At 38.3% G+C, this 13,280-nt stretch overlaps 1 protein-coding gene across 5 annotated transcripts in view; it reads right to left on the reverse strand.

Moving 5' to 3' along the window:
* Nucleotides 1-2,829, reverse strand: part of LOC116254819 (pectinesterase inhibitor 10-like) — a 36,459-nt gene extending 33,630 nt beyond the window's left edge. For 4 of the 5 annotated variants that reach the window (XM_050077816.1, XM_031630415.2, XM_031630418.2 and 1 more), the window contains exon 1: nt 2,722-2,829. The gene's annotated coding sequence lies outside the window, so the exon portion shown is untranslated. Of the gene's footprint in view, nt 1-2,436; nt 2,577-2,721 lie in introns of those variants that run through there. The other variant, XM_050077815.1, reaches the window with a different exon arrangement.
* Between the last annotated feature and the right edge of the window lie 10,451 nt (nt 2,830-13,280).

Genomic DNA, 13,280 nt, shown 5'->3' on the forward strand with positions numbered 1-13,280 from the left:
TAGATACGAAGTCTAGTATAGAATTGTACAATTTCATTAATATTTTGTCTTTAGCTTATAGTTTATAGTACAGTTTCCTTAGCTTTATCTCTACGGTACCAATTCGACCATAACTTTTTTTCTTCATCTCAAGCACCACACTATAATATGCAAAATACAAACTTCCTTAACTTCCTAAATTGTGTAAATTCAGGTCCATTTTGATCATGCAAAAGAAACACTCTCATACAACTTTACTCCCTAGTACCCTCTTCAAGTAAAGTTGATATGTAAATACTAGATACCAAGGTGCAACCAGATGCCCAAATTGGGGAAGGATACTGGAGATTGATTCTGCCATGCTTTTTACAATGTTGGATGATGGATCCATGAGAGAAATGTTCTTTTTCTTGTCCCTATTCTACTTTGATTATATATAAGCAATAACATTGTATGCATGTAATTCTAGAGACTATATAAAAGAGAGATTAGCTTGGCATATGGTGACTTAGAGATAACAGATTCTCATCTCACATTTTGATATACGAAATCTCAAAAGAATAAACCAATTATAATATGTAACAAAACAAGACATGGACACATCTCACATCATGAGACAAAAGCTAGTCTAAAACCACAAAAAACAAAGGAATTTTTGCAGAAAGCAAATGGATAGAATATGATACCTCAAATAATAAGGGAAGTTGTCAAATGACACTTGAGTGTTTTGACCATCCCCTCGCACATGTTGTCCTTAAAAGCTTGACATTTAGCAGACATTGGCAAAAGTGTTGATGAATCAGAATCCTCAAACATCTCCTTTCTATCTTCACGTAATTGTTTGAAAAAGGACCCACTTGGATCAATGTCAGCTGTATCCTTCAGCATACGCATAAATTTTTTATGTGAAATGGACTTAAAGTTCCATCTGCCATTATCTGCATTCATACCACGATCCATGTTGCCAACATTAAGATCTACTCTGGATGTTTGTTCAGCTGGTGCGGGTGCATTATCATCTAGTGGCACATCAGTTCCAGAATTTTGATCAGCACTGTCTTTCCTGGTGCAGGTATTGATATCAAGCACGGGAACAGAATCGTCTGGTACTTCAAAGGCAGTAGATAATGCTGGTCTCCCTCTTGCTTGTTGGGCATCCTCATTGCTTTGGGAAGGTGGAGGCAGAAGTGACAGATCATTCCAAAGGTTTGATAGAGACGCCAATATTGATGCCCCTCCCACAGCAAGCAGATGGATCACGAGATCTTGCTTCAACTTGAACCTCATTTTAAAGGGGCACTGTGAGCCTCTGCAATACCGACAGAAGATGCAGCAGTAGGACTCTCAACTGTAAGCTGCTGGAAAATCTAGACACATTTTAAGGAATACCATGAAGCAAGGATGCAAAGAATGCCTAAAATCAATGTTGTAAAGGCTTATTGTAACGCATATCGGTCGAGATAACCTATACACCATATCATAAGTCATAACATACCACAGTGTATCATAAATTATTTTTTAACTCACCAAAAAAAAAAACCAGAAAAAATTTCAGAAAATCATGAATATTTGTTCTATATAAAACACTCATCACACACATAAATGAACATACACGATTCATCATTCATAAGCCACAATATGGTAACAACACATTAAAAGATAAAAATAAAATATCTCATAAAACAAACAGAAACTTATGGTAAACTTTAGAAAACAATAGAAATATATATAAACCTTGAAAGTGAGAGATCGTATATCTTTTATATAAGAAAAAACACAAAAGACTTCTTTTTCCAAACATGAACGGGTTTCCCACGAGCAAATCTTCCTCTAAAATGACACTTTCTCTCTCAAATTGATGATTTATTTGGCAATTTCTCTCCAAAACCAGCAAAACTCTCTCCCAAAGCTCTCAAATGTGTAAGAAATGGAGAAGAGGTAGTTTAAAAAAAAAAAAAATAAATCAAAAGGTGCATCGTGCCCCTTTTTTAAAAATTGCACCGTATCGTAAGACAAGGCAAGATATGGTCAAAACATATACGACACACATGAAAAATGCGTATGATATATAATCAGCCAAGTTGCCAACCTATATGATATGTATCGTACAACACGCCTCCATATCATATAATGCAGCGGCCTAGAAGAAAGAACCTTAGAATTCAGCTACTTCAGAGCTAACTACATAAAATTATAACCCAGAGATCAGACTATTTTGTGCATACTGCATACACATGTATTTCTATCAATAAACAGATGTGTGGCGAAAAGAAAAACAAAATAAAATTTTGATAAGATATGCAAAATGTTCTGCCACCATGACTAGTTTGTTAGACAGAGACACATGTCCAGTACCAAGTTAATGATAGAGAGAGGCAGAGAGCACCATGAAGTCCCATATAACCAAATCTTAAGTTTAGTAAGCAACAGTGTGTTCCAGTAGCAAGTAAAGGATACATAAGAATGGTTGCCAGATGAACTAAACACCAGCTCATCCCCAGCCCGAAGGATGACATCTGAGTTCTTTTTGACAGGCTTTCCGTTGACTTCAATGGATCCTTTAGCTCCTGCATTTTCCAATATACTGGTGCATCCTTCCTCCCACTGTTCCCATCACCAATAATGATTCCAGAGAAAACATGCCAGTCACAAGTTTAAGATAGTATTTGCAGAAAACAAGATAAATATATGCTATCTTGCAAATAATGTCACAAATAAATTTAAGATAAATTTTAAGATTACCTGTACAAACTTCAGTCGACAAAGAACTGAACTCACAGATGAATCCTTCAAGTACAAGTTGCAGCTACGACTTTGACCAACCGTGAAAACAGGACCATACATGAGCAATTGAGGATTCTGAAAAAATAAAACTTGCAAAATTTCAGACTACATTAAAAAAGCAACACACAATTGACTAATACTTCCACCCTGTGTAATAAATCTGGAATTCTAATTTCTAAATCAACTTCTACAGCCCAAAAAGAAATGCGCACTGTTGAAGCGTCATAAAGAGGAGGGAATAAACAGACTGAGGCACAATTGATTTCCTAGCTTTTAAAGGAGCAATAACTTTAATCTAATCCTGCAGACAAATGTCTCCAAATCTCACCTTCAGAATATGATATCACACAAAAGTTAGCCAAGTCCCTAAAATCTAGTTGTACTAATTGGTTTGAATCACTCAAAGTTGGTCAACTAAAACAAAAGAAAACAAAAAGAATGGAAACACAACATTAAAATGCCAAACGTAATAAAGACAAAATACCATTATGTATAAACACATGTTTTTCTGTTATTGTACATATATACATATACAAACACATATCGCGCAATGTTTTAAAACTCAGTGACTCAGGACTCGACTCGTCCATTTACGACTCGTGACTTAACGGGTCAACTTGATGACCCAGAATGGGTCAACTTGATGACCCAGACCGAGTTTCAATCAATGTCAGACCATCAGAGGGGATTCTGTTTTCTGTTTTCTCTTTCTATTTTCCACAATATATATAATCAGTATTTTAGTACTAACTCAGTGGAGATTATCTTTTCTCTACATTTTTTCAGATTTCTGGTTAACTACCAGAGTCACCATGTTGGCTCCTTAAACAAAAAACAAACAGCAATGGAAAATGTTATGTGCCAATGTGCTGGATAACATCACATCTCAAGCATCAAGGTTATTTAAGAGAAGCAAAAAGGGCAAATTCATTTTGGATATATGGGAGAAAATATCTACCAGACGGACCAAGAAGCCCAACACTAATTAGAAGACTTGAAGTGCCTGCCGCTAGGCCACTTGAAGATTGCTTAAATATGAAATAATGCAATAAAATCAAGGGAATGGAGTACCTTGCCGCATGGCTGCTTTGCACTCCTTCCATTCTCATGTGAGGCCTCCAGCAAAGCGACTTGGCGCTCTGCCTATAACTCCACATAAACATAAGAAGAATTATGTGTACCTTGCCGTTTGACTATTGGCGATAGGGCAATGGTGCCTTTCTTGGGTGATCGAACGAATGTGCCCCCATGGCCTAAATGGTGCTTCCCAATTCCAACTACTTCTTTTTCCAACTTTAATCGACATGAAGTATGAACGAACATCCAAGATTTCATAAAATCTGGCTCGTTCCTTTTTCATCAACATTAACGATTTTATGGCCATTTTCTTGTAGGTTCTCTTCACTTCCTGCAATCTCTTGCTTCATGACCTCAACGCAAGGGAAATTATTGTTGCTACCATAAAAAACGAGTTGACGACAGACCTTAACCGTCTCTTCGTCTTGAGAGGCAGACACTACCTTTGCTATTTGTTCTCCATCCTTGTATGACAACTCTAGAATGTTCTCAGTTCCTGATCACCTTACCATCTAAGTTGTTAAGCAATTGTTTCAGCAGGTCTTTGAAAGCCTTTTGCTGTGCCATTATCATTCCCAATCTCTTATCCATGGATTATCGGGACTGTTCGATCTTCCCAACCTTCCTTTCCATCGCCTCCGTGAACTTGTCCCTCCCCCCTTTCCATAAAAGAAAAATCATACATAAATAATATTTCGAAGTTTTAAACAGCGAGATTTTTATCGGATATAATACGGCGAGTTTGAAAAAAAAGAAAAATGATAAAAGTTTAAAAATTTAGAAAACTAAAAATGAGAGAAAAATAAAATAAGTGAGAAATAATACAAACATCAAAAGATAAGTAGATTTTCAGCCAATAAAAATGAAAAAAAAAATTGTTTGACTTAAAAAAACCAAAAAACGCACAAAAAATGGGTTAAAAATGCATTAAAGACATGTTAAAAGCGCATTAAAAACGTTTTAACGTTTTTCTTTTAAAATGTGATTTTTAAAAATTTTAAACAGCCTGTTAATTTATCGTGTTTTTTTTTCATTTTTTCGAAAAAAAAGCGTTTTGTGTGACTATGGACTTAAACTGAACATCTTCCAAAATTTATCTTTTTATAAACTCTCGAATTTTAGATTTGAGGGTATCAAACACAATCTAAAACAACAAATATCTTGGGTGGGTAGATAAAAGATAATAGCCTTATTGTTTTTTGTTTTGTTTTATGTGTTTGTAGTGAGGGTAACTTTTGTGGGGGACACGAGCCAAAAAAATCCTGTCCCGAACCCATTGAGTAATGCTCCACATTCCACCATTGAATAGTGGTCCTCAAGTCCAACTCTCAATGTCATTATGAGATTAGCGTCCATAAGAATCGAACATGAGACATGTCTAATATGTGCCTCTTGCCCTACCAGTTATAGAGAGAGAGGGAGAGAGATCACTTTGCAAATAAGGGTTCAACTTAGTAAATATAGGTTCACTTCTTCATTTTTAGGACGTGTTTATGTTCTTATAAACTGTTTTATTTTTTTTTGCTTGAATTCTTTATTTATTTAGCATAAGGTGCAAGAAAGGAGTGATTAGAGAGGTGGGGATAGAGTAGAATAGGTGATTTGTATTTGATTTTTGAATTCGATAGTTTGATTTTTAAATTGGATAGTTTGATCTTCCCTACTTCTATAGGAGAGCATATGGAGTTCTTCTTCTACCCAACAAATCAGTCTGGTTTCATAAAAACTCCTCTTTTGGTAGAAGAGAGTTCCTACTTCCACGTGATATGTCATTTGATGTCAGGTACTTTTTTGGAAGAGAAAATTTTTTATTGTGCGTAAAAACATTTTAAAAGTGTCTTGTCATGAAATGATATGCCTTCGTTTTGTTCTTACTACATACCCAAGCAAAATGAAATTTTCAAGTTTTTTTGTTGTCAATCATTAGAAGAGGAAATCTGGAAAAATCCTATGAAGCTTAGAAGAGATGCTATTGACTTTAGTGATCAAGTGTCTGTAAGAGTTTAGTAAGAAAATATCCTAAGAGAGAAGCCATAATGCCTTGTAAAATATTGGCATGTAGCAAAATAAGAGTTGAGAGATGGGCTCGGGGCTTATGTAGTTGTTCTTCTTGGTTAATAATCAAGAGTACCGGGTAGGCATATAGGTGATTTACGTCTATGCTATGAAGATAATGACTTACGAACTTTTGGCATGTTTAAAACCCGCAAGGTGAAACGGGTTGATATGTGACAAAACTACACCTGACCACCAAAGCGATGGAGCTTCGTAGTAGCCTTTGGGGTGGTGAGGTATTCCCTCAAAGGTGAAGGTCGGCCTGAAAAAGAAAATCAAAAGCAAGAAAAAATGAAAAGGCAAAACACCAAATGCAGAAAAAAAAGAAAGAAAAAGAAGCAAAAACAAGAAAAACAAAAAAGGTGCATGTCAAAAGATAAATGGCATGAAGGCTCCCCTCTCTCTCGCACTCCATACCCGTGGCGTGTTACTCTCCCCCTTTCGCACTCCCTTCCCGCGTGGTGCTCCCTTCCTCTCGTCATCCCTACGGCGTTCTCGGCATCACAACGGCAAAGGCGATCATCTTCTCCAACCGGCGGCCTCCCCTTCCTTCTCCTAACCTTGTCTTGCATTCTATCTTCAACCCCTTGGCCTAAGGAACAACGGCAAGTATTCCCTCGGCGCTCCGGCGACTAGCGACTTCTTGACCACAAACAACCCCACTCAAGCAACAAGTAGATTTCGGTCCCTTCACCCGAGCCCCCACGGGTGTTGAAAGATCGGATTCTCAAAGGGAAGATTGAAGAGGAACGAGAGATCGGTCGGCTTCAATATCAACGTCAAAGGTTAGTCGTTTGATTTTTAAGTCTCCACGAGAGTTGTGTTGAGAAGGCTCTAACGGAGAGATCATCTAAGGGCAAGGTTCTTCCCTCGGCATACTCGAGAGTAGAGTCTTGGAGTTCCATGGTGAAATCTTCATTAGAACTACTCTTACACGACTTGGAGTGGCTTACCAATCGATAGGCTCAACCCAAGAAAGTTTTAGCGAGTTCGGACGGTGAAAAGCCCTTCAAATCCATCAAAAATACATTCGGCTTTTCTCTCTTGACTCTCGGTCCAGCACCACAAAAGCTCACGGAAATAGCACTCTCGGACGAGATCAGAGCCCACCAATCATACCAGAAGCATCGCCGAGAAGAAAGGGTAAAAATACCAAAACTTGAGCTCAATCGGACCATTGTAAGTTGAGTTTCGACACTTGGCCGGAATTCCGGTTTTCCAGTGGCCGCTGCTACTATTCTGACTACCGCTGCATTTTTCGGTGAAGAAGACAAGTCTGCCCTCGTGTCAGCAAAATCTCATTCAAGATCTCCAAGGGCACGGTGGTCTTTTGGTCTTCGGAAATCATCGCTAGCTGCCAGCCAAATCCGGTAAGTCGATCTCTTGCCCTAGCTCCGCCCTTCCCTATCCGTCCATTCATCCACATGTCTCTCATCCGGCCTATCCCCTTGCCACGTCGCCATCCTTCTGAATCCTCCCTTTCCCGCCTAATGCTACCTCAAATCTACGAGATCTCGCAAGATAGCTTCTTTCCTATTACGTAGGCAAGAAAATCTCGTTGGACCCTTTCCCATCTTGTCACCTTTCCACGTCACCCAAACCCTAACCCGCACTCTTCCTAATCCCTCCATCATACCACGTGTCGTCATCTCCCAGCTTCATCATCCAACTCGTCCGCCACCTCACCAGCTAGGTCCCACGGTTTGACGCGTCTTCACCACGTGGCTCCCATGCGGCATCCACACGGCTCCACCTCGGTGACACTTGGAGAAAGTTTTCCTCCATGCGTCTTCCCTTTCCTTTTTCTTTCCCCTCACAATCTTTCCTAAATCTGCTACCTAATCTCACACGCAATCTCTCCTGCCCAATCCGCCACGCGTTCTCCATCAGAGCTCGAGAGGATCTCGCGAGTTTTCCCCCTTGATTCCCTCGTCTGATCGCAATCTTCCTTTCCTAATCATTAGGGAGGAAATCGGATCTCTTTCTCCTTTTTCGTTAGCTTCTTCCTAGCAAGACTCTTGTGGCCGTTGGATGTGCCACGTGTTTTGATCTCGGCACACCCACCTAGGCGAAACCAGCCTATCATCACCCGAATCCCTTAGACAAGCCTCGCGTGCCACCTCATCAACCCGAATAGGCAACTCCCAATTATTAGCCTCCCTCGTCCCACAATGGCATGAAGGCTGAACTTGAAGCAATTGAAATGCGACAATCTTTCATGGATGTGTGATCCTTGGGTCAATATCTGCTCTTTCTTTTTTATTTCCTAAGACATTGAAGATGATTACTTTATGTTCATTTTTTTGGAAATTTAAAGGCTTCCCTTCTAGAGATTCAACAACATTGATGCGAAATGAGTCCCAATGCTTGTACGGTATTGAGGGTAAATGAAAGGCATATCATTTGCACAACACGAGCACTTTCTGCTTATGATTTAAATTGATGATTTATAAACTATTTAAAAGTAAACACTTGATATCTCTTTTGTAACGTTTTTTGACTTCATGGGCATATGAGGAACTCCCAGCCTCTCTCTATTTTTGAAAAATGTTGTCCTTTTTATTACCAAACCGCTAGTCCATTCATAGAATAGATGAAACCCCTCAAACATATTCCACTCATGCTGAGTGTAATGAAATGTTCCCATCACAATTTGTTTTCTTGTGAAGGCTAGGCAGTATTTTTGTTGATTTCTCTTTTAAGGTTTGCTTAGGAAAGGGTTTGAAAGAGTCGTTAGCTTTTAAATTTTCTATCATTAGTGCAGCTAATGTCGAAGTTTAAAGCCCAACTCATCAGTGTTCTTGTGGACGTACAATGGTTGTGGAAAAGCCGATTCATGTGGCACGAGAGTTTGATCTTGTACTTCAAAATCAAGTTTTTATTGTAGGTTATGATTGTCAAATGTCTTGTTTTACCTAATCATAAATCATGGTACATTTTGGATGTACGTGAAGTTCATCCAACTCTTTGTAGGCACTGGGGGCCAAATTAGAGCTCTATAGATGAGGTTGTTCTCAAGCTTGAATGTTCCAATGAATGGACCAACATGTCGCTACTTAGCAATGGCTTGTCTATTGGCCACGCTTTTGGTCTCCCTAGAGTATTATGCATGCATTCTTTCTAGTTGGCATGTGTTGTTGCATTTAAGTTTCAGTTGTGCTTTATTATTTATTAACTATATATATTCTTGGTAGGTTTGGAACACATTCTTGAGGTTCTTGGAGTTGCTGCAATAGAAGACCGTCTGCAGGTGATTCTCTTTTTCCTTCTCTGGGGGGTATTGTTTCGTGTGAGAGCTTTCATTATGGCTTGACTTAAGTAGATTGTCTTCATTTTCTTTTGGATGCCATTGCATGAAGGTGTTCCTAAAACAATCAATCTGCTTTGGAAGGCTGAAATCAACTTTTGGATGCTTACTGGTGATAAACAAAATACAGCCATTCAGATAGCGCTCTCTTGCAACCTATTGTCTCCTGGTTAGTCATGCTTCATTCTTCTTTTCTCACGAGCCCAGGTCACTTTGTCTCATTAGCGCAGATTGTCACAAAGAGTGAGCTGAAATGTTTTCTCTTTTTGGCTTTTGACAACTTTCGTAAAGAAAATTAATAATCTTTTACTATATAAAATCATAAACTTTCTTCTGTGTGCAAGCTGTATGTGGATGTGATCAGAATGTGGTCTTAGTTCTCTTTTCTTCCTTCATGCAAGATCTTCAGTATGTGGATGAAGGGAAGATGCCCTTGATCTTGTTTTGTGTTGCTGTTGGTGGAGACTCAGGCATGCACAGATGGTGTAGGCATACGTGAGAAAGCTAATAGGAAGACTGCCATCCAGATCTAAAAGTATGGTTCCTTTTGATAAACTTGTTGATGTTGTTTCTGTTGGACCTGATCCTGTTTATTTCTTGTGCTTTCTATTACAAACTACTTAGTCATGCATAAGCTATCAAATGGTAGTAGAACTTATGTCAGTTAGATCATGCAGAGCCAAAAGGACAACTTCTGTTAATAAATGGGAGGACAGAAGATGAAGTTGCAAAGAGCTTGGAAAGGGTGTTGCTTGCAATGCGAATAAGCACCTCAGAGCCTAAGGTGCAAACTTTGTCACACAACTTTTTTTTAACTTTAGTTGAGCTGCATGTAGGCCATATCAGCCAATTATGCCTCATAAAATAAGCTATCGGTTTTATGTCTGCATTTCTTTTGCTGCAGGTTTTGTGGAGTGCTTTCAAAAAAATGCACATCTATGTTCATCAGAAGTACGGTTATTCGTATGAATGGAATGAGTAGTATATACCATGTTGCATGGATACTTATGTTACATTGGTATGGATACGAGTGCCCGGTGTGGGTGTGATTGTTCAATTGAGTGTTTATTTCTGTTTTTTGACGTGCTAATATCATTTGTTTTTACTGGAGAACATTGAACTTTTATTTGTAGGATCGTTTTTGAAGTAGACTAGGAATTGTAGCTGTTGTCTTGTGTTTCTGGTAGAATTTTCACCAAATTAAAAATCGTTTTTAAATATAAAAACGACGTTCAAGTTTGTGCTGAAGTTTGCTAATAACAAGGATCTTTCTTTGTAGAAACACAAGTAGGTTGCAATTGTATGATTGACCTACATCCAACTCAAGCAGCAAATTAGAGAGGCTGCTAACATGTAATAGTCCAAGTAAGGTGGATATATATCTATGATTTCTTTAGTCGTGTATCTATGAGGAGATGGTTGAAATTACAGGCAAGTCTGCTGATAGTCCAGGGTCTGTGGCAAAGAGGTCATTTTTTATATAATCTACTAGTTTCTGATTGAAAGACTGAAGCTGGTTTTTGCTGGGTAATGCCGTCATGGCAACGGCTTTAGTTTCTATTTTCATTGTCAACCAATACTTCTTTTAATTTTTCATGATTTCCAAGTGCAATACTATGTTATGAGGATTTTTATCAAAGGTTTTTTATGGCTTAATTGGTTATGTTCTTTCTTTACACCTTCCCCTTCCTAAGTTTTTACTAAAACCTGAATTAAGAGATGCACTTTCATTCTAATTTGAGTGCCTTTTATGTGGTTGTCCAACCATTACATGGTTGGATTTATTGAGTTTCAATTTCATCCGTACTTCAAACATACACTAGAAGTTTAAATTGTTTTACAGCCACACAAAATCTTGGGCTAAAAGCATGGACAAAAAAGCACAAAGTCACAAACACACATCTGTCTGGAAACATTCCTCTTTCATTTTCAGTCTTATGGGAGCTAATGATGTGCATTATCTAATCCAGAACCAAGATACACTAAACTAACTAACTTGGGACCTGTGTTTTTAGGAGCTCCATGGTTAAGTCAAGTCAGGCTCCATGAATGTCAAAGTGGTGAGGAAGGGAGAACTCAAGCTTTATGTTGGACAACCACTAGAGGAAGTTGAGAGAAAATTGTGTTCCCTCTAGACCAACTCTCCAAGATGTAGAAAAGGAAACAGGGAGAAGAAATCAAACAGGCTAATATTTCTTTGTGTTTCCTTGTGGTGGTTTAATTTTACTTATTGACAAAGCACAATCATGGAGAGAAGAAGAATCTGAAAAAAAGCAGAAAGATGGTGATACGTTTACCCATTTCATGGTCAATCTATATGGGGGCTATATAAAAGAACAATCATGCTGTCAAGTGCTTTTTCGATCGTAGCTTTTCATAGCTATGTCAACATAGTCTACTTGTGCAAGGTTTCAATACTCTTACCTCTTATTCATCCCTTATAGATTTAGAATATCAGAATGTAATTCTTTCAGATAGTTCATATCTTTTTTTGTATGTCCAGGAAAGAAAAGGATGTAGCATGGTTGTAATTGAGATTCTTAATGAGGATCCTCAAAATCCCTAGGTTTGAGGTGATTTACATCATATTTATTTGTAAGCTATCAATTTTGAGAAAATAAGATCCATCATTCAGTTTCTTTGAAGCCACAAAACATGCAAAATTGTTTTTATGACACAAGAATCCCACTAACCTTCATGCCAACATGATATGGAAGTTAGTACGTCAGGTTGTTATCTCATTATTTGTTTTGTAGCTTGTAAGATTTGGGCCTGAATAGGTACTGGGATTTCCGTCTAGAGGTTCTTTTGCGTACTGCAGCTGGTAAAGTACACTAGTTATGGACTGGAAGGGAAATTGTCCCTTACCTGCAACTGGTAAAGTATACTAGTTATGGACTGGAAGGGAAATTGTCCCTTACCTGCAACTGCAAGATATTATCTGGTCACCTCTAAATTTGGAATTTCTTTTCTTCTTTGGTTTGTTGTTTGTTTTTACGTTTTTCACGTGAAAGGTTTGGATAACAAGGAAGTCTACAAGGACCAGACTACTTAGTGGACCTGCCTGTGGGGAGTAAGCCTCGGTGAGTCTAGACCACCAGGCTTATGAGAATGCAGAAGATTTCTGGGGCGCGGAGTATCATTGGGACTTGAACTTTAGCTTTTTTTTTTTACCTCACTACCTTTCTTAACTCTTTACTTTCTGCCAGTTTAGAACACGTTGTTCGTATTGGATATCAATCTGCAGAAGGTGCATCAAGTCTATCAATTTTATGATGTCTTATTCATATTAATACGGTTTGAGATTGGTCGGCAGTGGGTAGAACTGAGATCAGTTGTAAGCAAATTAAGCTTTGGTTTCAGCGTTCATCAGTTTTGCTCCATACAAGTTTTTAGTGGACATAAGCTCAGGGTTACTCTATCCAGATGAAGCAGATGTCCAGTAAAAATTATGAGCATAGATCAACCTTGAACTAGTATCTATGAGAAACATAAGAACTGATTTCCCGATCTATTTCTCAATAAGATGTGGCCTGCTAGAGGCTACATTGTGTTTCTCTTTCCTGTAATTTGTGGTACGCTTATTCTTGCCAGTAAAAAACTATGTTGTTAAGCTCAACGCTTGTTCGTACATCAGGATCACATGGTTCCCTAGTTAAAACTTAAAACAAGGCAGAGTAAAGTGGACATTCACTTTTGTCTTAATTATTCCACTATTTACTCCATCGTAACTGATGCAGTATGTACATTTGTGTCGCATGCCAAAACGGTTGGCTTCCAATATGTCAAAGGACTTCTCAGTTGTGAGGTGGTGGCCACAACAGTAAACCTTCAAAGATCTTCCTGTAAGATCATTTGGTGGGCCGACATATGTCTATGAGGAATTTCAGACATTATGGTTGTCTTAACGTAAATATCCGCTTAAGTGATTGCATTTTTGGATATTACGTCATTTTAGATGGTATGGGGTAATTTTAGAATGTATAGATACCAGTATGCAATTACGGACTCTTTGATTGGTTGAATCTGTAATTGTCCTTATTATATAATGGTAGTGGTCCCTGGGGTCGTGCAAGGG

This window comes from Nymphaea colorata, chromosome 5, assembly GCF_008831285.2.
Source record: "Nymphaea colorata isolate Beijing-Zhang1983 chromosome 5, ASM883128v2, whole genome shotgun sequence".
Classification (NCBI taxonomy): domain Eukaryota; kingdom Viridiplantae; phylum Streptophyta; class Magnoliopsida; order Nymphaeales; family Nymphaeaceae; genus Nymphaea; species Nymphaea colorata.